The sequence below is a fragment of the Bubalus kerabau genome, chromosome 19 (genome assembly GCF_029407905.1).
Source record: "Bubalus kerabau isolate K-KA32 ecotype Philippines breed swamp buffalo chromosome 19, PCC_UOA_SB_1v2, whole genome shotgun sequence".
In the NCBI taxonomy this organism is placed as follows: domain Eukaryota; kingdom Metazoa; phylum Chordata; class Mammalia; order Artiodactyla; family Bovidae; genus Bubalus; species Bubalus kerabau.
Genome location: NC_073642.1, coordinates 3,676,775 through 3,704,075, shown reverse-complemented (window position 1 = coordinate 3,704,075; position 27,301 = coordinate 3,676,775). Strand labels below are relative to the sequence as shown.

The 27,301-nt window shown below is 45.0% G+C and overlaps 2 long non-coding RNA genes across 2 annotated transcripts; both read right to left on the bottom strand.

Moving 5' to 3' along the window:
* Nucleotides 1-1,097: 1,097 nt before the first annotated feature.
* LOC129634264 (uncharacterized) lies at nt 1,098-3,630 on the bottom strand. The gene is made up of 3 exons (XR_008705497.1): nt 3,529-3,630; nt 2,682-2,847; nt 1,098-1,346 (listed from the first exon to the last, which is right to left on the bottom strand). It is a non-coding gene; the product is annotated as an uncharacterized LOC129634264 (long non-coding RNA).
* A 1,159-nt stretch (nt 3,631-4,789) lies between these two features.
* On the bottom strand, nt 4,790-6,961 carry LOC129634434 (uncharacterized). The gene is made up of 4 exons (XR_008705635.1): nt 6,844-6,961; nt 5,941-6,011; nt 5,445-5,602; nt 4,790-5,054 (listed from the first exon to the last, which is right to left on the bottom strand). It is a non-coding gene; the product is annotated as an uncharacterized LOC129634434 (long non-coding RNA).
* Between the last annotated feature and the right edge of the window lie 20,340 nt (nt 6,962-27,301).

The following is a 27,301-nucleotide window of genomic DNA, read 5'->3' as shown; positions in this document are numbered from 1 at the left end:
GCAGTGTACTGCTCTCGGTGTTATGGAACAGATACGCCTTTGCCTTCAAGACGTGTCTGCCTATCAGAGGCCGTCAGCAAAGTTCAGAACCCTCTGTAGCTTCCCGCAGGGCTTGGAAGGTGGACGAAGATTGGATCCCCCGCCCCATGCTAATTAATGTGCACGAAGGCACTCCTGCTGCCGGCTGAGTCAATCAGCACCCCAAAGAGAGGGTCAGCTTCGAGGGAGACTGGTAGACCGCTGCGGAGAGAAGCGGGCCGCTGGCTGTGCCAGGCTTGGGAGGGTGGGAGCCACCGAGCGACGTAGCGGGGGAGGAGGAAAGGCCGGGGAGGCCAGCCTCGGGCTCAGGCCAGAGGCGGGTGGCCGGAAGCGGCTGTGCCCACAGGTGGCCGCAACACAGGACGCAGGCCACTGCCCGTCCTTCAGACGACACACGCTGCAGCACCTGGAGCAGAGTGAGGCCCCGTCCACTGACTGAGTGCTGTGCCGCTGCCCTGGGCCTCTGTCTCTGTGAAGGAGGGACACCACCTGGGGGAATGGGAGAGGGGGCAGGAGCGAGCCCCTGGGAGAGCTGTGTTCTGGGGGCGCAGATGAGAAGCCGACATCACCCACCTCCTCATCCACAGCTGTGGGCAGGAGGCTACGCCCCCGCCTCCTCCGAGGGGCGCACTGCCATGAAAGGTCCGTCACTCTTCAGGCCTATGTGAGCGTCGACAGCTTGAGAGCACCTCAGCAACTGCTCAGGCCTGGGAAACCTGTCCTGACTCCTAAGTCTGGTGGGTTAGTGATGGGAAGAGCAGGTCTGACTCCACAGTGGACCCACTTCTTTGACTTTAACCCTTGTATTCTATTGCTTTTGCTACAGGTCAATCGCTAAAGGGAGGTGGCCTACAGTTTAAAGTGCACGTAACGGCTCATCTCTGGGAACCCTGCCTCCCATGGCTGAGTGTTAAGCTAAAATACCTTTGTTTCACTGTCCTATGTAAAGTGGATAACCAACACGGACCTACTGTATAGCACGGGGCACTCTACTCAATGTTATGCGGCAGCCTGGAGTAAAAGGGAGTTTGGGGGAGAATGGATACATGTACATGCATGGCTGAGTCCCTTTATTGTCCACCTGAAACTACCACAACATTGGTAATCAAGATATACTCCAATATAAAATTAAAAGTTTGAAAAAAATTCTTTATCTTGCACATGTGTGCTCAGTCACTCAGTTGTTTCTGACTCTTTGTCACCTTATGAACTGTAGCCTGCCAGGTTCCTCTGTCCATGGGATTTTACCAGGCAAGAATAATGGATACCTCACAGGAAACATCCTGACCGGGTCCACATGAGAATGGCTGCAGGAAAGAAGAAATGAACAAATTAACACATCTTGTCTGGAGTCTGGCAGAAACCAGGAAACATTTGCAACAACTTAGAGCCTTTTTAACTTTACCTCCTCACCTCCCTCTCTTTGTTCCATAAAAGATACCAGGAATCAAACTCACTCGAGTGAGATGGTTCTTTGGGACAGGAGTCCACCATCTTCTCAGTCTCCCAGCTTCCTGAATAAAGTCATTACTCATGTTATTCACTGCCCCAGTGCCTCATCTCTCCATCTATAGATCCGTAGTGTGTGAGCCGTACAAGCTCAGACTCTATAACAGAGTTAGTCTTTCTAAGCTGAAGGTTGAAGGATCAAGAGGAGGCATTGGTGCAGCCAAGAGGCCTGCAGGTTGGTCCTGGGACTGAGCACCAACCCTGACAGGGGCAGGGAGCCCGCTAGGCACTGGCCAGGGAGCCCCATGTCGACCTTCCTGGTGCAGTGCTCAGCTAACATTTGGGAATATGACAGCCAGTACATCGTGTCAGACAAACCACCCTATGCCAAGACAAACTCCCTTTTAGACTGGGAAACAAGAGAGTTCTGTGGGACTTGCAGCACATTCCCCTGCAGGGGCACCAAGCAAGTGCTGGTTTTGGCAGCCCGTGTAAGGAAAAGTCAACTGCAACCTTCAGTGGAACTTACAAATTTCAGACACTCACTCCCTACCTTCCCAGTCCCCATGGCAGGCATGTGCTCCAAAGGCCAAAGGAATCCCTATAGTATTATTTTAAGAACTGAAATTTCCTAGAACTCTGGAATGCCCTGAGAACTGTCAAAGAAAGTCACTTTTGTGCTCTGAAGATTTGGCCAGTATTTAATAACCTTCTCCCTCAATCATCCAATTTCTTGCCAGTGGAAGTACTTCCCAGGTGTGAAAGCTGCTTTCCTGATGTAAGCATTTTGAGTTTGCTGGGACATGAGCTGACACTGCCAGGGCATGTGGGACCCCAAGCAAGGATCACACACTTTCACAGAAACCCTGAAGAGGTACAGGTACAAGGTAAGATCTTTGGACTCTTCCTTTCACTTCTAGATTCACTGAGAAAGTCTCCCACTGGTATGGAAAAGTTGACTCTGGCCACAGGCAACTTGCCATGAAGACAAAAAAAATGTGTGTTTCCCTCACAGAATAGGGAGCTACTTTCTTTATTGCCGATTTAAATTCACTTATCTGTAGGAATTTTCTCATTTGTGAGATTCATTATAAATGCACACCAATAACCTCTTTTCTTCCTACTTAGTTTTATAATTCAAGCACCAGCTGTGGTTCCCCACTAGGTGTGGGGTCCCCACGTAGGAGACTCACTGTGCAGAGGTGCTGCGATGCTGGGAGGCCCGGCCCGGGTGGGGTCCGAGTGCCTCTCTGGCCACGTAAACTGAAACTGAGTGTCCACTGGCAGTTTGGTAGGACAGCGGGAGAAGTGTGCTGAGAGGGGTCACCATCGGGCGGGCCATCCTCTATTGAAGGCTTCCTGTGGACCCAAAGACCACCTTTTATTCTTTTTTCACTCCTCATGCCCCTATGGCAAGGCGTTTCAACCTTGACAGAGTCCACCCAGGTGGGATAATCCCTGGTCGTGGGGACCACCCTGAGCATTGGAGGTTTGGCTGCATCTCTGGACCTGCTCACTGGATGCTCTTCCCCAGTTAGGACACTGAAACCACCTCCACACAGCAGCAAGTGTCTTTTGGGGGTCAAGCCACCCACTCCTCAGGGGAGAACCACTGCCCATGTGGCCACCAAGCAGGAAAGGGTTGGCAGGAAAGTGAAGCTCCTGGGAGCTGGGTCAGAGCAATGCCTTGAACTGAGAGGAATGTCCCCAGAGGTCCTTGGACACAATTGCACAGGCTGGGAGACCCTGCAGGGTAACATAAGTGGGGAGCCACATCTAAGGAAGAGAGCCTGATGGCATTGCAGGACAGGAGGGCCAGGGAGTCTAGAGGCATAGAGACAGTCAGGTGCCTGTCTGCCAGTAGGGGACCCACTCAGGCTGCCCTGGACCCTAGCAAACCGCTCTGGGTGGCAGTCTGCACAGGCCCATGTGATCCCACTGCAGAACCCAGGCAGGGTGTCACTCCAGGGATGAGATAAAGGGACTCTCTCTTTGTGCTGGGCACCAGCAAAGCCTTTCTGTGCCCACTGTGGTCGATACCTGGTAAAGGGCATCATCAGATCAGAGCAGAGACTCATGTGTCCAAGATGGTGAGAGCATCCAACAGTGAATCATACGGGGAACGGCGGAAAGAATTAGACACTGCTTTCGAGAAGAGAAAATACCTTTTGACAACATGACAGAGCCTATAGGGTATCCCAGCCTCTGACAAATAAAGGTAGTGGGCAGGACAGCTGCCTTCACAGGACTGAAGGGTCCTCATAGAAAATCAAATGAGGATGAATGGATAAATGCTACCAGGATGCAAGTGTGAGGAAGCTGTCAATCTAGATGAGTGTGAGATTCTTTAATTCCATCCAATCTTCCCACACACCCAGGGGTCAGCCACACCTGGAGGGTCATGGTAGACTCTGAAGGCCACATTTCAGAAGGAATTTTGAAGCTAGATTAAGCTCAGAAAAGAACATCATCTTATTATAAGCAACATTGTCATGTTCAGTTTTACCAAGTTAATTTAACATTTTACCAAGTTAATAGGGTGAAGTTTCTTCTTTCTCCCTTAAGAACATCTATAATTTTATCAGATTATAAATGTATTCTCTTCAGGATATTCGGAAAATACAGATGAGAGGAAATGCAAGGACCTGATTTTTTTCATCTCTTAATGAGGTGTGTGCTGTATGCAAGGTTTTGGGTCTCATTCTTTGTACATAACTTATGCCAGCATTACTGCCATGTCATTAAACTTTCCCAGAATGCAGATTGAAAATGGATGGATAATATCCATCTGATGAATTTCCTAATAAATTTACTATTTCAATTTAAATAATGGTTATGGTAAAGGCAATTTTTTTTGATATGTAAGAAGTGGTTTTATTTAGAGAGAAGCACATTCCACAAACAAAGTGAGGGCCATCTCAGAAAGCAAGAGCAGCACCAGGCTGCGGGGCTGTCAGTTTCTATATGGGTGGGTAATTGCACAGGCTAATGAGTGGGAGGAGTAGTCCAACTATCTGGGGACTCACAGGAATTGGGCTACTGCCCACTTTTTACTTTTATGGTCAGTTTTGGAACTGTCATGGTGCCAGTGGGTATGTCTTAGCTGATTGTTACAATGAGCATATGCTGAGGCTCAAGTTATAATGGAAGCTGACTGGTCTGCCGTCTTGGATCTGTTTTGTTCTCATCTGTTAGGGTCATGTCTTTGGGCAATGTCATTCTTTCCAAGGTTGTGGCCTACCTGCTTCCCTCCTGTGTCATTCCCCCCTGAGAAGTTTTACTCCCATATTCTTATGGAAAGCAGAAGGGTGACAGTACATCTCCTGAAACGGCTTCAAGTCTGAGCAGGGGCATCAACCTGGACATCAGGGAGTGAAAATCTAGATGCCTCATCCAGGGCTGCAGGGGCAGGACATCTCCTTGTTTTAAATCAGTATCGCTTGGAGTACTCACACAGCCTTCCTCTTGAGGTGAAACAGCTTGTAGCTGCTTCCATAGCCTTTCTATGAATCTCCTTGATGATGCAGCACTTTTTTGTAACAGCATCAGAGTACAAAAATAACAATCTATAAATGACAAAAGAATTAAAAGACATGGTTAAACATCTGATTAGGAGAAGGCGATGGCACCCCACTCCAGTACTCTTGCCTGGAAAATCCCATGGACAGAGGAGCCTGGTAGGCTGCAGTCCATGGGGTCGCGAAAGAGTCGGACACGACTGAGCGACTTCACCTTCACTTTTCACTTTCCTGCATTGGAGAAGGAAATGGCAACCCACTCCAGTGTTCTTGCCTGGAGAATTCCAGGGAAGGGGGAGCCTGGTGGGCTGCCGTCTATGGGGTTGCACAGAGTCGGACACGACTGAAGCGACTTAGCAGCAGCAGCAGCAAACATCCGATTACAGTGTAGCTGATGAAAAACTTGGTTACAATTGTCAACTACAAATTAGCACTTACCAAGAGCATTGCCAATGACTGAACAACAAAGGCATTTGCCATCTGTCTCTATGGAGGTTGAACCCCAATCTGCTATAGCTGTTGACCTTCAACAACCGCTGAAGGAGTTCAGGGTGGAGTGAGGCTCTCTGTGGTCCAGGGAATCCGGTGGGACAGGTCTTTAGATAGTTGGGTGTTTTTAGAAACAGATATTATGATCTCAACCCTTGTATCTCCTCTTATCTAGAGAAGCACTAAATCCCCTCATGGTGACATCAGATCCTCATGACTAACAAAAACCTTTTGTAAAATGAGTGCTTCATGGCATTGAACTCCCCCTTCACCAAAACCTTTCCCAATGGCTGCTTTGGAGCACTCTCTCAGAGCTATCTGGGATGCTGTCTCCCAGGCTACAGTCCTCATTTTGCCCCAAATAAAACAACTCACAACTCTCAAGTTGTGCATCTTTTTTAGTTGATACAATAACCAGAATTACAAATGATTACATTTAACTTACCATACCAAATAATCCTGGTTAAATATTTCTCTGAGATGCCTCAGGGACCCTCTAAAGCATCCCAAAATTAGCTGAAAATCAATAGAACTTAAATTAAAATTGGATATTTTGGAAGTTTGTCAAAATTTTTTAAACATTTGGTCAAATAAGATCATTGGTCACTGTGAAACAATACTTATTTCTCAAAGTTATCAGAGATCTCAAAAGCAAATACAAATTACTTAAAGGTAAAGAAGCTCACACAATCTGTTGTCAAAAGCTGCATTTCAAGAATACTTTTGTGGAAGAAATCAAATCCAGCCTTGTGTTAGCCCATTCCCATCAAAATTCATTTACCTAATTATTAATAGATTTAATTCAATCTTAGAAAGTCCTGATCATGCACAACTCTTTTTTAGTTTTATTATTATTATTATTATTCACATCTTCTTTTACTGAAAACATACATTTCACTTTCCTTAGAAGTTTTTTGTTTTTGGTTTTTTTTTTAGTAACATTGAGTTAGTTTTCTTGCTGACAAATTTGCAATAGATATAATAAGTTCTAATAAACCTAGGTACAACATAGTTATTATGCATGACTCTACAGACATGTCTGTATTAATCAGAGCAAAAAGCTTAAACCACCTTCAATACCAGATATTAATTTAGTGTTGACTATTTCCTAAATCATATAAACCTGAAATTCATTCTGGCCAGTTTTATATTCCTGAGTACTTATATAAGCACTTACTTTTTAAAAAAGTCAATTAAGTAGAGCTTTTTTTTTTTGTAACAAATTAGCTTTGCTAATACTATACATCTACAACACACATAGATACATATAATCACACAAACACAGATGCTTCAAAGTTCTTATTTAAACATTTCAGCCCTGAATCAAGTATGGCAATGTAAAACCCACCAGTTTCAAGAGGTTGGATTCAAACTGAGCTTCTGGCGTGAGTCATGTCCCACTCTTTGCAACCCTATGGACTATAGTCCATCAGGCTCCTCTATCCATGGGATTCTCTAGGCAAATGTGCTAGAGTAGATTGTGTTGCCCTCCTCCAGGGGATCTTCCTGACCCAGGGATCAAACCCTCATCTCAACATCTCCTGCATTGGCAGGTGGATTCTTTACCACCTGGGAAGCCCAGATAGCAGGTGAGTGATTGTAATTAAAAGATCATGGGCTCAAGTCTCAATCAGGTTTTTGGCTGGGTTCAAGTCCCAATCTGAGGTGCACAGTTTCAATACTTTATATTAAACAGTTAATCATATGGTCCCATCAGTCTCTATCCCCTGGCAATACCATTATGGGTTTGCCTCAGAAGTGTCTTCATGCCTCACCCAGGGTACCGCCTGGTCCCATGGGATCGGCCAGCTAAGATGGCTTCTGTTTCTTTCCTAGAGTTATCCCTCCAAACTACACAAGCCTTAAATTCCTTCCGGGTTCCAATGCCTAGATACAAGGAAATAAAAATTTGAACAACGGGTAATTCACTCCATTTTAAATTTCCTAACTCATATTTGGACAAAACTGATTATGTAACATTTTTTTTTCCTTTTTAATTCCTGCTGTCTGAAACCTTCCCAGCCCCAGAGTGTAGGCCCAGAAGGGCACTGGTCGGGTCTGGTGCAGCCTGATACAGTTTAGACCCGAGCCTGAGATGATGTCTCCAGCTGTGCACTTTGGCCAAGATTTGCACTTACGATTTTAGATGCCATCTCTGCCAAGGCAGTCTCTCAATCAGGGATTAGTGTCCAAAAAGTTATTGCAAACGACTGAGAGAGTGCATCCACAACAGTGCTAACAGTGAGTGGGAGTTGGTCTAGCTATAAGCTGGAAATAAAGGGTCAGCACTTGTCAAATCTAAAGTAGATCTTGTCAGCCACACAGGTCTTCTGGGGTTAAGAAAAAGAAAGAAACGAACATAGAATGATAGAAGGAAAAAACTCAGAGTCAAGGAGAGAAGTATAGATTATCAAAGCCTGAAGCAATAATTCTGTTTTGGACCTGCTATAGGATGTCCCTAAGCATAACCATGCAACCCCATCTTTCTATAGCAAACTATGCCAATTGCCATCATTCTTCTGGTCTGGACCTAGGTTTCCAATCAGAGCCCTGAAGCATTGAGGGTTGACCAGCCCAATGAAAATAGGCAGACATTGGCAGAGCATCCTCCCCTGTACTCCTGGCTCATGGCATCCCACAAGCCCATCTCAGGCCAAGACCTAACTCTCATCATTTCTGCCTTTATCACTGTCCCTTTGTGGCTCTCCAGCTGAAACCTCCAGAATGTGACAGGAGCCCATAGGCCTTTAACTAAGATCAGTTTAACTGAGTCCTGATTTCAGGACTTAATGAAGCTCAGGTTCTTGATGTCTTCTCTCAGAAAGAAGTCAGTGTGAGACAAAGTGACAGATAAGAAATTGATTTAATTAGAAACATACTTCATAAACAGAGTTGGGTCATCTCAAAAGGCAAGAGTGGCCAGTAAGGACAATTTTTATGATCAATATAGATGGCTAACAAACACATGAAAAGATGCTCAACATCACTAATTATTAGAAAAATGCAAATCAAAACCACAATGAGGTACTATTTCATGCCAGTCAGAATGGCTGCAATCCAAAAGTCTACAAGCAATAAATGCTGGAGAGGGTGTGGAGAAAAGGGAACCCTCTTACACTGTTGGTGGGAATGCAAACTAGTACAGCCACTATGGAGAACAGTGTGGAGATTCCTTAAAAAACTGGAAATAGAACTGCCTTATGACCCAGCAATCCCACTGAGGAAGCCAGAATTGAAAGAGACACATGTACCCCAATGTTCATCGCAGCACTGTTTATAATAGCCAGGACATGGAAGCAACCTAGATGTCCATCAGCAGATGAGTGGATAAGAAAGTTGTGATACATATACACAATGGAATACTACTCAGCTATTAAAAAGAATACATTTGAATCAGTTCTAATGAGGTGGATGAAACTGGAGCTGATTATACAGAGTGAAGTAAGCCAGAAAGAAAAACACCAATACAGTATACTAACACATATGTATGGAATTTAGAAAGATGGTAACGATAACCCTGTATGCGAGACACCAAAAGAGACACAGATGTATAGAACAGTCTTTTGGACTCCATGGGAGAGGGCGAGGGCAGGATGATTTGGGAGAATAGCATTGAAACATGTAAATTATCATATGTGAAACGAATCGCCAGTCCAGGTTTGATGCATGATACAGGGTGCTCAGGGCTGGTGCACTGGGATGACCCAGAGCAATGGGATGTGGAGGGAGGTGGGAGGGGGGTTCAGGATGGGGAACACATGTACACCCATGGCAGATTCGTGTCCGTGTATGGCAAAACCAATACAATATTGTAAAGTATAAAAAAATAAAAATTAAATTAAATTAAAAATCCATGTAGAAAAAATTTATATGTGCTTTGTTTTTGTAGATAAATGCCTAGAAGTGAAATATGACTTTAAAGGGTAAGCATTTGTACAACACTTGGTCCATTTTGCCAAATTGCTTTCCAGAAATATAATCTTTTAATGATCTACAACCACACAAACAGGATATGAAGCTACTGTTTTATCTTTCCTACACTCCTTGCTAGTTCTGGCTCTTATCTCATTTTTCCCCATCAATATTTGACATCAGCAAGATGATTATCTTTCTTATTTGCATCTTTATATTTGAATAGAAATTTCTTTGTATTTGTCAGACTACTTTTTACCTTTTGTGCGTTTTGCTCATTTTCTATTCACTAATAGTAGGGATATTCAGCATTTTCCTTGATTTCTACTGAAATTTTCATTGATAAAACTTACCTTCTACCCTCCCCCTTCAAATTCATATGCCTGCAATGTGGGAGACCCAGGTTCAATCCATGGGTCAGGAAGATTCCCTGGAGAAGGGAATGGCTACCCACTCCAGTATTCTTGCCTGGAGAATTTCATGGACAGAGGAGTCTGGCAGCTATAGTCCATGGGATCGCAAAGAGTCAGACACAATTGAGTGACTAACACTTTTAACCTGCACCAGTCTTTGCTCCCTCTTCTCAGAGGCCTTTAAGCTAACCCTGGCATTACCAAATTAGGTCCGGCTGCTGGCCACTCAAAAGTCAACACACAAGAGAGACAATACTGGTAGAAAGAAGAGTGGTTTTTAATCAAAATGCCAGCAATCTAGGGGAGATGGTGGGCTCAGAGCTCCCCAGAAATCACTTCTGAAGGTTCTGCTCAGCCATGAACATTCTTAAAAGGAAAAAGAGAAGTCATCTCAGTTAATCATTGAGATGGGGGTCACAGTCATCGCCAGCCCCACTGTGTATACGCTGGTAGGCGGGCTGTCAACTTCTTGTGATTTTTCATTAGATGCCATCTAGTTCAATTTGTTCGCAATATTACTGAAGGGGAAGCTAGGGAAGAGATCTGGTCATTTGTTAAATACTTATTCTTCATTTCTACTTCTTTGATCTAGAGAAAGAACCAACAAGTTAGGCAAGGTGTGGCGTAATCACAAGATCTGAAAGACGTGCTTGGGTCTCAGAGGAGTAGAGCATGGCCGGGGAGGGGGTGCTGGTTTAAGGTTAATTATAATGTAGCTCTGCTAAAGTGACAAGAAGCCTTCCTGATGAGGGAGGTTTCCTGCAAAGAGCTCTTTCCTTTCTAAAGCTGTTTGCACTGAGGGTAAGCAGTAGCTTTCTGAGGAAGGCAGGGGTACAGACGGTTGTAAGGTAACAATTCCCTAAGTTCTGTACACTATGAAACTTCTTGCCCAGGTCTCCATGCCACAGCCCCTGCAGCTATCACTCTAGCATCTCCTTCCATGACAACTCCCCATGTCGCAGAGAAGGGTGTGCCACTCACCCATGTCCAGTTATAAAAGCTAAACCAAAGACCCATCTGAAATATTTTTAATTTATTTATGTATTTTAAATGAAACAAAGATGAATATTTTTAATGATAAAAGGTAACAGTAATAATTCACCAGGAAGATAGACATCATAAACCATTAGACACCTTAACAACAAAGAAACAGATATATAAAACAAAAATCAAAAGAAATATAAGGGAAAAGAAAAAATATATAATCATAGTGAGATATAGTCATAGACCCATCCAAAATATTATCTTTCACAAATCAAAACTATAATAAGGTACCACCTCATACCAGTCAGAATGGCCATCAGTAAAAAAAATCTATAAATAACTAATGTTGGATAAGATGTGGAGAAAAGGGAACCCTCCTACACTGTTGGTGGGAGTGTTAATTGGTACAACCTTTATGGAAAAAGATATAGAGGTTCCTGAAAACCTTGGCCACCTGAGGCAAAGAGCTGACTCATTTGAAAAGACCCTGATGCTGGGAAAGATTGAAGGCGGGAGGAGAAGGGGACTACAGAGGATGAGATGGTTGGATGGCATCACCGACTCAATGGACATGGGTTTGGGTGGACTCCAGGAGTTGCTGATGGACAGGGAGGCCTGGCGTGCTGCAGTCCATGGGGTCGCAAAGAGTAGGACACGACTGAGTGACTGAACTGAACTGAACTGAAAAACTAAACAGAGTTGCCATATGATCTACAGAAAATTGAAGACTCCAAGGGAATATTTCATGCAAATATGGGCACAATAAAGGATAGAAACAGTAAGAACTTAACAGAAGCATAAGAGGTTAAGAAGAGGTGGCAAGAATACACAGAAGGACTGTAGAAAAAAGGTTTTAATGACCCAGATAATCACGATGGTGTAGTCACTCACCAAGAGCCAGACATCTTTGAGTGTGAAGTCAAGTGGTCCTTAGGAAGCATCACTATAAACAAAGCTAGTGGAGGCGATGTAACTCCAGCTGAGCTATTTCAAATCCTGAAAATGATGCTGTTAAAGTGCTGCATTCAATATGCCAGCAAATTTGAAAAACACAGCAGTGGCCACAGAACTGAAAAGTTCAGTTTTCATTCAATCCTAAAGAAGGGCAATGCCAAAGAATGTTCAAACTACCACACAATTGCATTCATTTCACATTCTAGCAAAGTTATGCCCCAAATCCTTCAAGCTAGGCTACAGCACTACATGAACTGTGAACTTCCAGATGTTCAAGCTAGATCTAGAAAAGGCAGAGGAACCAGAGATCAAATTGCCCACATCCATTGGCTCATAAAGAAAGCAAGAGAATTTAAAAAAAAAATCTACTTCTCCTTCATTGACTACGTTAAAGACTTTGACTGTGTGGATCACAACAAACTGTGGAAAACTCTTACAAAAAGGAATACCAGAGACCACCTTACCAATCTCCTGAGAAACCTGTATGCAGGTCAAGAAGCAACAGTTAGAACCAGACATGGAACAATGGACTCGTTCAAAATTGGGAAACGAGTAAGTCAAGGCTGTATATTGTCACCTGGCTTATTTAACTTCTATGCAGAGTATATCATGTGAAATGCCAGGCTGGATGAAGCACAAGCTGAGATCAAGATTGCCAGGAGAAAGATCAACAACCTCAGATATCCAGATGATACCACTATAATAGCAGAAAGCAAAGAAGAACTAAAGAGACTCTTGATGAAGACGAAAGAGGAGAATGAGAAAGCTGGCTTAACAACTCAACATTCAGAAAATAAAGATCATGACATCTGATCCCATCACTTCATGGAAAATAGATGGGGAAACAAGGGAAACAGTGCCAGAATTTATCTTGTTGGGTTCCAAAATCACTGTGGACAGTGACTGCAGCCATGAAATTAAAAAACGCTTGCTTCTTGGAAGAAACGCTATGACAAACCTAGACAGCATATTAAAAAGCAGAAATATCACTTTGTTGATAAAGGTCTGTATAGTCAAAGCTATGGTTTATCCAGTAGTCATGTATGGATGTGAGAGTTGGATCCTAAAGAAGGCTGAGTGCCAAAAAATTGATACTTTCAAATTGTGGTGCTGAAGAAGACTCTTGAGAGTCCCTTGGACAGCAAGGAGATAAGACCAGTCAATTCCAAAGAAAATCAACCCTGAATACTCATTGGAAGGACTGATGCTGAAGCTGACGCTCCAATACTTTGGCCACCTGATAGGAAGAGCCAACTCACTGGAAAAGACCCTGATGCTGGGAAAGATTGAAGGCAGGAGAAGGGGATGACAGAGGATGAGGTGATTGGATGGCATCACCAACGTGATGGACATGAGTTTGAGAAAACCCCATGAGATGGTGAAGAACAGGGAAGCCTAGCGTGCTGCAGTCCATGGAGTTGCAAAGAGATGGACACGACTTAGTGACTGAACAACAGTATGATTCAGTAATCCCCCCTGGGGCATATATACAGATGAAATTGTAATTCAAAAAATACATGCACTCCTATATTCACAGCAGCACTATATATAATATCCAAGACATGGAAATGATGCAAATGTCCATGGACAGATGAATGGATAAAGGAGATGTGGTACATATATACAATTTACTCAGCCATAGAAAGTAATGAAATAATGCCATTTGCAAGAACATGGATGGACCTAAAGATTATCATGCTAAGTAAAGTGAGTCAGAAGGAGAAAGATAAATACCATATGATATCATCTATATGTGGAGTCTAATCTATGACACAAATGAGCCTATCTATGAAACAGAAACAAACTCACAGACATAGAAAACAGACATGTGTTGTCAAGCGGGAGAGAGGAGAGGAGAGGATGGATTCAGAATTTGGGATTAGCTGATGCAGATTATTAGGTATAGGATGGAGAGACAGCAAGGTCCTACTGCACAGGGAACTGTTGCGGGGAGGGGAACCCCTTTGAGGGCCTGAGACTTGTCTAACATTCAGAAATGTACTGTCCAAGGAGATGCTCATGTTAACAAAGCAAGAAACTTCACTGGGAAGGGGTACGCAGGTGGAGAACAGGAGAGAAAGGGAAGTCGGGAGAACTGCTCTGCCACGTGACTCGCAGTCTCGGGCTTTATGGTGATGGGATCAGCTTCCGGCTTGTCTCTGGCCAGTCATTCTGACGTAGGGTCCTTCCTGGTGGTGCACATACCGCCCAACCAAGATGGGTTCTAGCAAGGATGATTCTGGGAAGTTGCTGGGACATATGGAATGGCATCTCCTCCCTTCTTCGGACTTTTTATGAATTCTTCAAGTTGGTGGTAGCTTGTTAGTGCCATATTCCTTACCAGGACCTCCTGTTTACTCTTGCAAATGCTTACTATGGAGCCTGGCCTGGTCAGGGGGTTTCAGTCAATGTGTCCCTTGACAAAACTACATTCAATATTCTGTGATAAACTATAACAGAAATGAATATGAAAAAGACTGTGTGTGTGTATGTGTGTGTGTGTGTGTGTGTGTAACTGGATCACTTTGCTGTACAGCAGAAATTAACACAACTTGTAAGTCAACTGTATTTCAATTAAAAAAATTTAAATAAAATAAAATATCACCCTTCAATAGCTGATAAGCCCCCTGAAGCCTTCCAAAGGCTTCTTTCCTGCTCACATGCATGAAGCTGTTGCTGCTGGTGCTGCCTCTATAAGCCGAGTCAAGGGTCTTTGTCTGGACATTCTGAATTTTAATTCTTAGTGTCAGCTGCTGGGACCATTTATCCTAAGGACCTCCTCTTCAAAATTCCCTGAGGTGGCACCAGTTACCTTAGTGCTTGGCAGCTGAAGCAAGGAACCAACAAACTTCTGAGAGTTGACAGCCTCAATTTTGTAGGGTAAGTCTCTCCAATGTCCACACCAGGAATGAAATGTTTTTGCCTCAGTTTGGTACAAGCCAATTTGTTTGATTGGGGCATCCTGTTGGAGAAGGGAATTGTTGTTGGATTCTACTTGATTTGGGAACTGGTTTGCTGGTTCCCAAAACTGGTTTGGTTTTGATTTTGTGATGCATCAATATTAGAATATGTTTGTGCTTTGGGGGTTGGAATGTGCTTGTCTTTTGTCTTTTAGTATTATTAAACTTATAAACAGGGCTTCCCTGTTTATAGGGCTCAGCAGTAAAGAATCCACTTGCAATGCAGGAAATGCAAGTTTGATCCCTGGGTTGGGAAGATCCCCTGGAGAAGGAAGTGGCAACCTACTCCAGTATTCTTGCTTGGAGAGTCCATTGGCAGAGGAGCCTGGTGGGCTACAGTCCATGGGATCACAAAAGAGTCAGCCACTACTTAGCAACTAAACAACAAACTTATAAAAATGGGAAATAATCCATCTACCCCAAAGGAGAGCCCTTTGAGGAGTATATGAAAATAAATGGGCAAAATAGCCATGAACTTTTGACTAAGAGACATGATATACTATTGTAACAGGATGTTAGCATCAGAAGAGTGATGGCCCCTGAATGGTCCACTAAATTAATGTATGATCTCACAATTAGAAGTGTTTTGGAAAAGAGCAGGGGAAAGAGATGAGAGTCCATATGTAGAGCATTTACGCTATTGCTGCTGCTGCTGCTACTAAGTCACTTCAGTCATATCCGACTCTGTGCGACCCCATAGATGGCAACCCACTAGGCTCCTTCGTCCCTGGGATTCTCCAGGCAAGAACACTGGAGTGGGCTACCATTGCCTTCTCCAATGCATGAAAGTGAAAAGTGAAAGTGAAATCACTCAGTCGTGTCCGACTCTTCGAGACCCCATTTACTGCAGCCTACCAGGCTCCTCCATCCATGGGATTTTCCAGGCAAGAGTATTGGAGTGGGGTGCCATCGCCTTCTCCGTATGCTATTGCATCGGGAGGAAAAGAAGTCAGAGGGCTGCCACCTTATGGGGCAATAGCCTGAAAGGAAACCCGAAGGGGAAGCTGTTTGACAAGGGGAAGAGGGAGAAAGTGAGAGCGGGACATACTGTTTCAGATTCTAAACCCTAGCCTGCTGCTGAGCAAGCAGGCTGCACCAGCGCTTATCCCAACTGCCCCCCCTCCCCAATGTATTCACTCCTTTCACCTCGTGTTTCACCGCCCTATGGGAATCGGCTAGAAGTTCCTATATTAACCCTGGAGCACAGGGGCCTAGTTTAATATCACCATTTAAGGCCCATGAGGGCCCCCAGTTTCGACCAGGAACCACTTTTGCAGCAGGGCATTTCCCTTTTGCCAATGTTCTGTTAGAGGCCGAGGGACTGCCTTGGACTTGAAGCATCCAATTCTAATTTCCCCTAAGGAGCCTCGGGTAACAGACAGTGAGGAGCAAGTTGACTGACTTTTTAATAGGTACGATTAGCACATATTATGTGGTAAACACCAAAGTGGCACAGAAAACATCTCAGTCTATCCTGGTAATGAGAGTTCATGGAGAAGTTCAAAAGTGTTTGTTCTTACAACTTCTAGAATACCAACAAGAGGACCTCACCCTGAAACATAGCTTCTTATATATATGAGAGTATCGTCCCTTTTGGAACAAGATCCTTTGTAAATTAAAGGCTCAAGTAATTTTTTTCCCCAGAACAGTTTGACATCAGAGTCTCACCAGAGGACACTTTAAGCCTACAAATGGTGCTCATGGAAATCCCGGAGAAGGAAACAAAGTCATCCTAGGAGAAACTTGCCTGCATCTTTGAGATACAAATGGCCTATCTGGTCTTCTCATGAATCTTCACCTCTGCCATTTTTTTTTTAAATGCAAAGAGGGCAATTTAGAAATGGACTAGTCAAGGGTAAAAAGAAATCCTAATTCTCTATTCTGTAAATATTTAGCCATCTAAACAAATAAGCTTGATTTGTTTCATTTGCCAGAAACCTAATTTTAATCCAACTTCTTTTGTAAACTGGTGGGTTTTACATTGCTATACCTGACTCAGGGCTGAAATTTTGAAATAAGAACAATGAGGTATCTCTGTTTCTTTATGTTTGTATATGTCTTTGTCTTTGGATAACATTGCTGAGGCTAATTATAAATGAGCTCTATTTAATTGGCTTAAAGAAAAGTTCACTTCAGTTCCATTCAGTCACTCAGTTGTGTCCAACTCTTTGCAACCCCGTGGACTGCAGCATGCCAGGATTCCCTGTCCATCACCAACTCCCAGAGCTTACTCAAACTCATGTCCATCAAGTCAGTGATGCCATCCAACCGTCTCATCCTTGGTTGTCTCCTTCTCCTCCCGCCTTCAATCTTTCCCAGCATCAGGGTCTTTTCCAATGAGTCAGTTCTTTGCACCAGGTGGCCAATCACTACCTTATATGACCTGATTGTAAGCTATTCTTCAGCTTCCTAGGAGGCTCATGTGGGCCCTCTGGGTGATGGTAAAGATTAGAGAGGGGCTCCTGTACAGCCCACCCAGACAAGAGGTTGCAAATCAAGCAATTGTAAATACAAGAGAAATTAAGCTAAACTGGTTTCAGATTCATGTGAACTGGGAAATATTCAGTATTAAATTAATACCTGGTATCAATATTTAAGTTTGTTGACCTAATTTAAGTTTGTTGATATACGCCTGTCTTTAGAGTCATTGACATTAAGTAAAAGACTTTCACTGCACCTAGGTTTAATAGAAGTTAAATGAAATCTTGTTATATCTGTTACAAATTTTTCAGCAGGAAAAATAACTTGGTATGTTGAAACTTTAAAGTAAATGTAAGTGAGGTAAGAGATTTTTGATAAGCTCTATAGGAATAATTATGTTTTGAAAATTATTTAAAATAACCTCTCTAGATTTTGGTAACTATTACTTGCTTCTTGGTTTTTAAGAGTTTGGTATTCTAATTTAAATATTTAAGTAAAGTTACTGAAAATAATAAGACATTTCACTATACAGTAAGAAAGTGTCATACATGTTTTGAGTAAAAGGAATTTTATGCATGGTCAGTCTAAGATTGGATTAAGCTTAATTGAGTAAATGAATTTTTAAAAGTAAGCTGGTACAAAACTTGAATTTGGCTTTCTTTTCTGTTAAGGGGACAAGTTTTCTCAAAATGTTGAACTGCCTTTAATAACAGATTTTAAGTTTCTTTACCTTTTAAGGGATCAGTTCTGTATTTGCTTTTGAAATCTTTTGTTGCTACTTTGGCTAATTAAGTAACTACTGTTTCACAGTGACCTATGTTATCTGACTGAGTGTTCTAGATACTTTTGATGTTGGGGGTGGGGGTGGGGGGTACAAAACTTCCTAAATCAATTCTGTTGAAGTTCTTTGGGCTTCTAGCTAACTTTGGGAGGCTTCAAAGGGCTCCTGAAACATCCCAAAGAAAGAAAGCTTCATTGGTATGTTAAATTACATGGGAAGTATTGTCAAATGAGTATATTGTATTAGGTTACATTGTACAGTAAATGTTACTAATATAGATATTCTTGAAGTAATATAAAGTTTCTAAAATTTGTACATGTCCTGATATAATGTTATAATATTGTTATCTTGAAAGGTTAAGCTCCTTTGCCAAGAAGAATTGTAATCAGATCTTTAACCCTCCCTTTAAAAAACAAATATGTTTCTCATAGCCTTTAGATAATACCAGTGGACTGAGTAACAATAGACAAAACTAATGGGAAGCCTGATCACTTCATCCAGATCAATGGGAATTAGCTACATGCAACTGAATGAACTGACAAATATGTTTTATAACTTACTGACTTTGGGAAATATGCTAACCTTAATGTTTGATTTACAGAAAAAAAAAAAAAAAAAAAAAAAAAACCTTTCCCTTATGCTTAACCTGCAAGTTGATAAAGTGTGTCCTTATAAACAAAGATGAAACATTGATCTTTTTCTATCTGACCATGCCAAATTTGGATCAGCTTCTCAGCTGGCTCACCCTCGGGCTTGATATTTTACATGTATATTATGCACATGGATATATGACAGGTGTCTGTAAGATATATATCCTCTTTCCTTACAAAGTGATGATTGGGAGGTTTTTTTGGCCTAAAGGCCACTTGCTTTTTTCTGCCAGGAGCATTTGTAATGTCACAAGTGGAGTTAACAAATGAAGAGAATGCACTTGGACCAGGCCACTCTGCACCCCATGCACTGGCCAGCCTGCCAGACCCTCGGAGAGCATGGCTGCAGCCACAAGGACTGGGTGGGCCGGCTCGTGGGGCCAGCGGGGAAGCCTCCAGCCGGAAGGGCCCAGGCAGGCAAGGGAGCCTCGCGCAGGAAGGTCAGCGGGGGAGCCCCACTCTGTGGTGAAAAGGAGGACAGACACGAAGAGCTTGGGGGGAGTCCCGAGGCTGTCTTGAAGGTAAGCAGCCCGCCGCATCACCGGTGTTTCTCGGGCTGTTTGAGCTCTTGGCGAGCATGTGCTGTGACTATGCAGGCCAGGGTCTCAGGCTTTATGGTGACGAGCCTGGAAGCCCCCTGGGGCCAGTCAGCACAGGACTGCGAGGTACCGGGTAGAACCTGCTCTGGTTCCTTCCTCACCAACTCTAGCCAGGCCCCCCCGAACCTTCCTGTGGACTCGGCCTCGGCCTCCATCGATGAAGCCTTGAGAAGGCTGACCTAGTTTCTAACAGCCCAGCTGCCTCCCTGAGTTAGTCCTGGGCCCTTCCCCAATGTGCCAGCCTGAGAAAACCCAGCCAAAGGAAAGTACTGCTCGCTCCATCCTGCAGGTAGAGCCCTGTGTCTGCGGGAGCCTAACCTTGCTGGCTAACCAGGGGGTTGCAGGACGGCCCTCCTTCCCCACTCCTGTAACCTGCCCCTCCGGAGCCCCCTCCCTCCCCCCACCCCCTCCTCCCTCAGCACCCCCTCTGTACCCCCCTTCCCTCTTCCTGCCTTTAAAATGCTCAGTCACCTCCAAGCAAATAGACATGGAGCTCAGTTCACACTGGGCTTCTTCCCTGGGACCACAGCGTGTTCCTGAGGAAAGTCTGTCCTTATCCCTCTAATGGGAATCCAGTCTGTTACTGCTGGATCCAAGTGCAGAGAGTCTGCCCACCACACTTCCACGGGTGACCCCGCTGACCTGCCTTTCTCCTATCTGAGGGTTTGGAGTAGGAGTTGGCTCTGCTTTGTTTGTTTTACTGAGTTTCGCTCTCTTTGCATGCAGCCACCGTGGTCATCCAGGCCAGCAGCGTCCTCTGTGTGGAGGTCCTAACTGCAAGCCTGTCACAGGCCGGCCTGAGCGCCCACCCCCAGGGGTGGCCACGGGCTTTGCACCCAGTCGCCTGCTTGGTCGCAGCCGGTCTGCCTGCCCTGTGATGTACACACGTGCTCTCTACACTGTTCAGATATTCTTAAGGATCTGCCCTGCTCTTACCCTCTTCCTGTCAACCAGGGTCTTCCCTGGAACCCAGTGTCACCTTGTCCTTCACAGTGACTGCTGGCCCCCGTGCTCGCCCCGCACCAGCCCTGCCACTGGCCCTGGGGAAGGGCACCCACATGTCCACCCCTGCTCAGAGCCAGGCCCCTGGGACACGGGCAGTCAGGATGTTCAGTGGCCGCAGCCAGGGAGCTCCAGTGACCCTTTGGAATAGAATAATGATGCTCCAGAGTTTACTGAGTGCCTTCCAGGCAGAGCACTGTGTCTGGAGCTAAGAACTGCTTTACTGATTCCCCAAACTCCGGGGGAGGGGTGAGCTTCTCTGCATTTCATAGACAGCAAGAGTCCATAAGAGGCGAGCTAGTTCCTGAAGACCGTAGAACAGCAGTTCTGGGTTGGGGGGAGTCCCTCCCTGAGGGGCTGCCCTCAGAGATGACCCCTTGGCACGTGTGCCCGCCACAGTGGCTCCACCTCATATTCGATTCCTCTTCAGCTGAAGGAACCAATTCTCAAGCTCCCCTGATGTGCTGGGCCTCCCCTCCTGTATTTGCTTCTTCTTGGGGGAAAACAGAATGACCTACTGATCACCTCTCAGCTTTGGTGAACCAGGGTTCTGGACATGGTTAGCAGGTCCTCTGCTCAGGGTGTCACCAGGCTGAGATGAAGGTGTCAGCGTGGACTGTAGTCTCACTTAGGGCTGGAGTTCTCTTCCAAGCTGCCTGGTTCTCAGGAGAACTCAGTTCGCTGTGGCTGTAAGACTGAGATCTGCATACTCTTGCTCATGTCAGCTGGGGCCACTCAGCTCCCAGAGGTCACTGTCAGGTCTGAGCCATGCAGCCCCTCTAGTCAAGGTATGGAGCTGACTTCTCCAGGGCCAGCAGGACGGCTTCCTTCTTATTTATGAAAGTGAAAGTGGCTCAGTTGTGTCCAACTCTTTGCGACCCCATGGACTATACAGTCCATAGAATTCTCCAGGCCAGAATACCGGAGTGGGTATCCTTTCCCTTCTCCAGGGGAATCTTCCCAACCAAGGGATCAAACCCAGGTCTCCCACATTGCAGATGGAGTCTTTACCAGCTGAGCCACAAGGGAAGCCCATGCTTACTTATGGACTCACATGATTCGGTCATGCCCATCCAGAGTGACCCCCTTTTCATTAATGCAAAGTGAGCTGATTCAGTTCAGTTCAGTTCAGTTGCTCAGTTGTGTCCAACTCCTTGAGAACTCATGAACCGCAGTCCACCAGGCTTCCCTGTCCATCACCAACTCCTGGAGTCCACCCCAACCCATGTCCATTGAGTCGGTGATGCCATCCAACCATCTCATCCTCTGTCGTCCCCTTCTCCTCCTGCCTTCAATCTTTCCCAGCTTCAGGATCTTTTCCAATGAGTCAGTTCTTTACATGAGGTGGCCAAAGAATTGGAGTTTCAGCCTCAACATCAGTCCTTCCAATGAACACCCAGGAATGATCTCCTGTAGGATGGACTGGTTGGATCGCCTTGCAGTCCAAGGGACTCTAAGAGTCTTCTCCAACACCACAGTTCAAAAGCATCAATTCTTCTGCGCTCAGCTTTCTTTGCAGTCCAACTCTCACATCTATACATGACTACTGGAAAAACCATAGCCTAGACGGATCTTTGTTGACAAAGTAATGTCTCTGATATTTTTAGGGGCCTTGATTACATTCGCAAACTCCATGTCATGTCACGCCGCGTCACACAGGTGCAGAGAGGAAACCCATTGTGCTCCCCCGTGCGGCCCCGCCCCAGGGGAGGGCGTCATGTAGAACACGTCATGTGAAACACGCACACCTAGGAGACTGCTTCGGAGCCCCGCCCACCACACACCGCCTCGCTGGTCTCCAGCTCCTGCCAGGGCCAAGGCTGACGACGGCTCCTCCTCCGCTCTCAGGTGCCTGAGAGCAGGCCGTCCTTCCCGCTTGAAAACAAAGACAGTCACGTGGGTGTTCAATGTGCAGGCACTCAGAGCCTGTGCGGCCTCCACGTGTCACCTGGAGCTAGGGAGGAGGAACAAGTCCAACTGCACACACGCCCCCTTCCTGCACAGTCGACCGCCCCTTCCTGAGGCCCCTGCGGGCTGGGCCCCAGCGCTGGCTGTGAGAGCGGAGCTGGGTCCGCACAGATGCGGGCTGTGTGCTCTCCACCCGGGCCCTTCCACGCTGAGTAGGCTGTCCTCCCCGCTGAGCACCGAAGGTGGATCTCTTCCCCGCCTCTGTCAGGCAACGCGCCAGACACGAGAGGCATCTGTCCCGAGACAGGAGGGCGGCGGGACAGGAGCTCTGGCGATAGAGGTGGAGACGCGGATGCTGGAGGGAGCTGCAGCGAGATCTGAGCTCTGTCTACGGTTCAGCGAGGACCCAGAAGAACAGCGCCAGATGTGATTGAATATTCCTGTTCAGAGCCTCCCAGCCGTCTCCAAGGCAGCATGTACTTTTAATCCATCATCTATTAAGCAATGTCTGCATGTGGCAAAGGAAAAAAATCACGTGATTCAATAGGGCCCACAGTCAAAGCCAGTCTTTCTGTCCTTCCTCCGACCACACTCCGAGGGGTGAGCACTGGTTGCTGGTTTTCAGGTCTCCGGAGGGATCACCCTTTATGTCTTTTTGCTGTAAATCCTCAGAGATTTCCTCAGTGCAGGCTTCCAGATTTGCAACTTGGTATTCAGCCATTTCCTCCATCCCCTGTATTATCCTCATCTTTTATTATTAATGTATTATAATCATCTTTTATTTACAATGTTTCTAAATTCCAAGGACTCATTCACGTTCTCCCATGATCCTTTTTCATGATTGCCATTTTAAAGCTGTATCTTCTTATAACAGTTACATATGCATTCTATATGTATGTATGAGCAACATGCATGTATATTGAATGCGCACGTTTTTATACTATATGCATATGTAGTTATGTGTGATTTATGCCTTAGTTTTCTATATATTACATATTATCTATGTGTGTATACATATACACATATTACACCTATGTAATATGCTATGTACATGCAATATTTGTACAACATGCACACATGCACTCAATTAATAGTTGTATCCAATTATACACAATCGTCCATGTATTTTCTCCAGCTCTTTAGCTTCTCTGTCTTGCGTAATCAGCTCGTTCATCTCACTTTCTCTGCAGCTGATAGTTTTCCTCACCTGTGGGGTTTCCTCTGCAGGGAGGCCTTTGGGGTTAGTACAGGTGGAGGCGGGCAGGGCAGACCCTCCAGGCTGGCCAGCCAAAGGTGCTGGTGCATGGGCTGCTGCAGCCAATTCCAGAAGGGCTGATCTTTGCGAGAGCCCAACACGACCAAGGCCTCAGCTAAGGGCCCCCTGCCTCACTGTTTAGGAGCAAAGGGTAGAAAGTAAGGACTCAGCGCAGCAGTGATCCCATAGAGTGATTCCCTGGAGCCTGCCACCACCGCCGCCTCTGCACCTGGAGACCCTGCTCTCTCCTCCCCTCTGGTGGGAACAGTGCCTGCTGACCTTCAGCTATTACTACTTAGATCCTAGTTTGTAACCTCTTCCTGCTCAAACAATCTGACCCCACCTACGTTCTCTCTCTCAAAATTGCCTCAAAATTCACAGCCACTGATGCCTCCTTCCCTGTGTTCCTGCATTTTATGTATTTTCTTACTTTTCAAAACTCTTTCCTGTCCTTTCAGTGGAACTCCTGCAGGAGGGGCAGAGCTGCCTGGGCCACACCTGCGGCACCAACCTCGTCACCTGCCAAGGCTGTCACCACCTCCTCTCAAGACAGACAGCACAGAGACTTGGACTTAGACGCTGCCTGAGGCCTGGGCGTTCTCGCGCAATAGGAGTGTGGGGTTGCCGAGCTTTCTCAAGGGGAGCAGAACCCAGGCCCCATTGTCAGATATTCTGATTCATTTGGTCAGGATGAGTTCAGGACTTCAGCAAGGGCACCTGGTCATCTGATGGCAAGGCTCAGACTAGCTTCAGGGAACCAGGCTATCCTGGAGATGGGTGGTCTGGGTTTGACCCTCCTCCGTTACTTATTGGCCTTGGGAGAGTCAGTCCCGCACCTCAAGCTGTATACAGAGGGAAGAGCAGCCCCTCCCTCCTAGCTTGACTGGATAAGTGGTAAAGTGCAGCAGAGGACCAATCAGAGCAGGAAGAAGCCCCTGAGACACCAGTATAGCCCATCTCCTGATTCCGTGGGGCTGGGGTGAGGAATGTCCGCTGGTGGCCCTGGGCTGCAGCCTCTCAAGTGGTGGAGTTCAAGCTGCACCACCCAGGCATTTCTTCATGAGACGGTGGAACATGAGGACAATCGAGTTCTTCACAAAGGGACTCGGGCTCAATGCCACTTGGATCTTCCTGACAAATTTCCCAGGTCATTCTAGCTGATTCCTCCTTGGATGGCAGGCATCTTGCTGTCAGCCCTTTCAGCAGAATACCCATCTCTCACACGCTCAGATAATTTGCAATTGCTAATCTACCATTCTGAGGAAAACTCCCCAGGTGCATTAGAACTATACCTGATGTAAAAGAAAGAGAGGCCATCCAGCCTTTGATGGGGTTGGCTGGTTGTTTGGGTGGAGGGACTGTCTGCCTGAGGTGTGCATCGCCCTTACTCGCACGCGTGTGCGTGTGCTTGTCTAAGTGCCTTAGTAACAAGGAAGAACAAATCTGACTCCATATTAGGTTTGTTCATTTACCCTAACCTTTGTATTCTATTGCTTCTGCTTCAGATTAATCACTAAAAGAATGTTGCCTATTTCCTGAAATATACAGGGTAACCCATTCTCAAGGCTCTGACCTGTAAGATATAATGTTGTCCATTCATTTAGAAATAAAAAGTTGCAAAACAGAGAATAATATTTGTCTTGTTGGAGGTTTACAGGAACATCACGACCTGACCTAAGGACAGCTGCGAGGACAAAGGATTCCCATACCAAGAAGTTTGCACCAACCAGCCACACCCCTCCCTCACCTTGCCTTTTAAAATGCTTTGCTGAAACTCTTCAGGAGTTTGGAGTTTGGGGAGGCATAAGCCACCTGTTCTCCTTGGTTGGCCCTGCGATAAAACTTTCTCTTCTCCAAACTCTGACATTTTCATTTTTTTGGCCTCACTGTGTGTCAGGTAACAGTATGATGGTGTGCCCTTGATGGCACCTCACTTCTGTTCAGAACCAAGTAATCTTCCTTAAATACCTGTTCTTGATAATAGGCATTTTCATTTTCTGTGCAGAAGAAACAAATAGCTACAGTGTTACTAACACTCATCTACTATTAGAGATTTAGTAAAAATAGCATCTTCATGATGAGGCCGACTTCCATGGTATTTCCAAAGATTTTGAAGTAACCTCTGAATGCTGAGTACAAAATCGAAGCCGTACACAGAACAGATCTTACTGTCCTTTGAAAGATGAGAAGACATCAATTGGTGATAAATCAAGTGATTAAAATGAAGTGGAAAAAGTTTTCCTTTCTGATCTAACATGAAGGTCAGTGGTTAGAAAAGAAAGCTGATTTTGAATATCAGAGCAGATGGGTCAGAGTTCATCTTGATAAATTTCAAAGGAAAAGAATGACCTTGATTTAAACTGTCAGTATATAGCTCTTCAAAAGAGAAGGGAGGTTGTTTCAAAATATACCCTTCTTTCTTTGATCCTGTCATGGAGCTGAAAGATGAAATACATCATAATAAAATGGATGTCAGTTTAAAAAAATGTCTAGAAATCATGATTTTATCAGAGATGGGGAAGAAGGAAGGAAGGAAAAGGGGAAAGGGAACTCACATTGAGTGTGGGGATTCTGAGAATCAGGATTCTGAGAATCAAGAGTATTTCCTTCTAGCCCAAATGCAGGAACATGGAACTATGAAAAAACTAGAATAATATGGAACTGTTTGTTTCCAACTCATATTTTCTGTCATTCCATTTCATATTTTAATGAACTTTTAGGGAAAACTGAGTTTTCCATTTCTCTTTTTCAAATCCTATGACCTCCCCTGCCCCACCCCCAGTGAGTCTGCACTGTGAACGAAGCAGGGTTTCACCAGGAACACCAGGGCATCCTCCTCAGACCACAGGGTGCAGGGGTGCCAGAACAGCCCAGTCCCCTGTACCATGTATGGGACCCTGGTTTCATAGGTCACAGGCACCCCGGCCAGCTTCTGTCCACCCCTGAGAGTGGTCCTGCTCCACTAGCCCCAAGGCTGAGAATGAGCCCAGGGGAGGCTGCTCTCCCTGCATGAGAGTTTTGGTGTAGCTTCAGTGCAGATCCTGAAGGCTTTTCAAAATTCTTTTCCCATAGAAAACAGCTTCTCAGTACTCTGCTCTAACATTCTTAAATACACACGTTTGTCTGTTGATTCAGAGGGAAGCTCCTCACTCTGCTATGTTGTTTTCTGCTCTTCACTACCATACCTGACTCAGTCTCTGAGGGCTCCTGGCTGTCCTAGCCACTGTTCTCCTGATCCACTGGTACAACGTTTGTTACACATAATAACAGCAATAATAACAATAATGCTTCTTCAGATATAACAACGTATAAATATAACTATATACTATGACCAGGTGGGATTTATCCCAGGTAGTCAAGACTGCTTCCAACATTAGAAAATCAGTTAATGTAATTCCTCACACCAAGAGATAAAAGAAGAAAAACTCATGTGACATCAATAGATGCAGAAAAAGCATTTGAGTATACTAACGCATATGTATGGAATTTAGAAAGATGGTAATAATAACCCTGTGTACGAGACAGCAAAAGAGACACTGATGTATAGAACAGTCCTATGGACTCTGTGGGAGAGGGAGAGGGTGGGAAGATTTGGGAGAATGGCACTGAAACATGTAAAATATCATGTATGAAACGAGTTGCCAGTCCAGCTTCGATGCACGATACTGGATGCTTGGGGCTGGTGCACTGGAATGACCCAGAGGGATGGTATGGGGAGGGAGTGGGGAGGAGGGTTCAGGATGGGGAACACATGTATACCTGTGGCGGATTCATTTTGATGTTTGGCAAAACTAATACAATTATGTAAAAATTTAAAAATAAAATTAAAAAAAATAATAAAACAACCATCAAAAAAAAAAAACTAAAAAAAAAAAAAAAAGAAAAAGCATTTGACAAACTCTAACACCTACTCACGGAGAAGGCAATGGCACCCCACTCCAGTACTCTTGCCTGGAAAATCCCATAG